Genomic DNA, 2975 nt, shown 5'->3' with positions numbered 1-2975 from the left:
ACACCCCATAGGGACACCCCATAGGGACACCCCATAGAGACACCCCATAGGGACACCCCATAAAGATGCCCTATAGTGATACCCCATGAGGTTACCCCATAGGGACACCCCATAAGGACGCCCCATCGAGACACCACATAAGGACAACCCATAGAGACCCTATAGGGCTGCCCCATAGCAACACCCCATAAAGACTCCCCATAAGAAGACCCCACAGCACCACCCCATAGGGTCACCCCGTAAGGACATCCCACAGACCCCATACAGGGGTTCACTCACCTCGCTGATGTCCTTTAGGGTAATGGGATTTTTGTCCTCCACCACCCTCCCCAGGCGCCCGAAGGTGAGCTGTAGGGACGGGATACGGGGTGGCTTTTGGGGTATCTTTTAGGGTGGGATAGAGGGGGGGGGGGAGGGGGACACGACACCCCCCTAAGCACCCCATAATCCCCCTATGGGTTCCCTCACCGAAAAGCTGATCTCCTCCTCCAGGACGCGATCCCCTACAACCTGGGTGAGATTACGGGGTCGAGTTATAGGGTGGGGAGGTTGTGGGGTCGTTTGGGGATCCCGTACTTCCAGCACCCACCTGGCAGAAGAGCTGATGGTTGTCCTCCGAGACCAGCAGGAGGCAGCAGCACAGCGACTGGGTCTCCTGCTTCAGCTATGGGGGATATAGGGTCAGCGCCCCCAGACCCCATAAACCCCGTAACACCCCACGGGCGACCCCTATAGGGCTTTGAGACCCTAATGGGGTTTCAGACCTTTATAGGGGTTTGAGACCTTTATCGGGGTTTGAGACCTTTATGGGGATTGAGACGTTTATAGGGGATTGAGACCCTTATGAGGTTTGAGACCTTTATGGGGTTTCAGACCCTTATGGGGTTTGAGACCTTTATGGGGTTTGAGACCTTTATGGGGTTTGAGAGCCTTATGGGGTTTGAGACCTTTATGGGGTTTGAGAGCCTTATGGGGTTTGAGAGCCTTATGGGGTTTGAGACCCTTATGGGGTTTGAGACCTTTATGGGGGTTTGAGACCTTTATAGGGGTTTGAGAGCCTTATGGGGTTTGAGACCCTTATGGGGTTTGAGACCCTTATGGGGGTTTGAGACCCTTATGGGGTTTGAGAGCCTTATGGGGTTTGAGACCTTTACAGGGCTTTGAGAGCCTTATGGGGTTTGAGACCCTTATGGGGTTTGAGAGCCTTATGGGGGTTTGAGACCTTTATAGGGGTTTGAGACCCTTATGGGGTTTGAGATCTTTATGGGGGTTTGAGAGCCTTATGGGGTTTGAGACCCTTATGGGGGTTTCAGAGCCTTATGGGGTTTGAGACCCTTATGGGGTTTGAGAGCCTTATGGGGTATGAGAGCCCTATAGGGGTTTGAGACCTTTATGGGGTTTGAGACCTTTATAGGGGTTTGAGAGCCTTATGGGGTTTGAGAGCCCTATAGGGGTTTGAGACCCTTATGGGGTTTGAGACCTTTATAGGGGTTTGAGACCTTTATAGGGGTTTGAGATCTTTATAGGGGATTGAGACCCTTATGGGGTTTGAGACCTTTATAGGGGTTTGAGAGCCTTATGGGGGTTTGAGACCTTTATGGGGTTTTAGACCTTTATGGGGTTTGAGACCTTTATAGGGGTTTGAGACCCGTATAGGGGTTTGAGACCCTTATGGGGTTTGAGAGTTTGAGACCTTTATAGGGGTTTGAGAGCCTTATGGGGTTTGAGACCCTTATGGGGGTTTGAGACCCTTATGGGGTTTGAGACCCTTATAGGGGTTTGAGACCCTAATGGGGTTTGAGACCTTTATAGGGGATTGAGACCTTTATAGGGGTTTGAGACCTTTATGGGGGTTTGAGACCCTTATGGGGTTTGAGACCCTTATGGGGTTTGAGACCTTTATAGGGGATTGAGACCCTTATGGGGTTTGAGAGCCTTATGGGGTTTGAGACCTTTATAGGGGTTTGCTTTGGTCCCTCATCTCACCTCCCCGTTAGCAGGTTCTGCTTATGGGGTCCTTTGGTTTGGGGGGATCTCGGATCGCTCTGGACCCTATAGATGGCATTTATGGGATTTCTATCCTTTGGGGGATCTCTGCTCACTCTGGACCCTATAGATGGCACTTATGGGATTTCTCGGGTTTAGGGGATCTCTGCTCACTCTGGACCCTATAGATGGCAATTGATACTTATGGGATTTCTTTCCTTTGGGGGATCTCTGCTCACTCTGGACCCTATTGATGGCATTTATAGGATTTCTTTCCTTTGGGGGATCTCTGTTCGCTCTGGACTCTACTGATGGCAAATGGTGCTTATGGGATTTCTTTGCTTTTTGGGATCTCTGCTCACTCTGGACCCTATAGATGGCACTTATGGGATTTCTCGGCTTTAGGGGATCTCCGCTCACTCTGGACCCTATAGATGGCATTTATGGGATTGCTTTCCTTTGGGGGATCTCTGCTCACTCTGGACCCTACTGATGGCAATTGATACTTATGGGATTTCTTTCCTTTGGGGGATCTCTGCTCACTCTGGACCCTATAGATGGCATTTATGGGATTTCTCAGCTTTAGGGGATCTCTGCTCACTCTGGACCCTATAGATGGCATTTATGGGATTTCTCGGCTTTAGGGGATCTGTGCTCACTCTGGACCCTATAGATGGCATTTATGGGATTTCTCGGCTTTAGGGGATCTCCGCTCACTCTGGACCCTATAGATGGCACTTATGGGATTTCTCGTCTTTAGGGGATCTCCGCTCACTCTGGTCCCTACAGATGGTGGCAGAGATGAAGCTTATGGGATTTTCTCGGCTTTTTGGGGTCCCTGGTGGCTCCCATCCCCACTGACGGCAGGCAGCGCTTATGGGATTTCCCTCTACTCACGTAGTTGACCACCTTGAGCTGCAGTGAGGCCGCATCCAGATCGTAGAGCTCACCTGGGGGAGGAGCAGCTCAGCCCCACGGCCCCCCCTCCC

At 51.3% G+C, this 2975-nt stretch overlaps 1 long non-coding RNA gene across 1 annotated transcript; it reads right to left on the bottom strand.

Annotated features, from left to right (window-relative positions):
• Positions 1-201: 201 nt before the first annotated feature.
• On the bottom strand, positions 202-2969 carry LOC104917119. Its single transcript, XR_796761.3, has 4 exons — positions 2884-2969; positions 590-664; positions 469-510; positions 202-348 (listed from the first exon to the last, which is right to left on the bottom strand). It is a non-coding gene; the product is annotated as an uncharacterized LOC104917119 (long non-coding RNA).
• Between the last annotated feature and the right edge of the window lie 6 nt (positions 2970-2975).

This window comes from Meleagris gallopavo, unplaced genomic scaffold (genome assembly GCF_000146605.3).
Source record: "Meleagris gallopavo isolate NT-WF06-2002-E0010 breed Aviagen turkey brand Nicholas breeding stock unplaced genomic scaffold, Turkey_5.1 ChrUn_random_7180001955825, whole genome shotgun sequence".
Lineage (NCBI taxonomy): Eukaryota > Metazoa > Chordata > Aves > Galliformes > Phasianidae > Meleagris > Meleagris gallopavo.
Note: the sequence above shows the minus strand (reverse complement) of the source record. Positions and strands in the feature narration are given on the sequence as shown.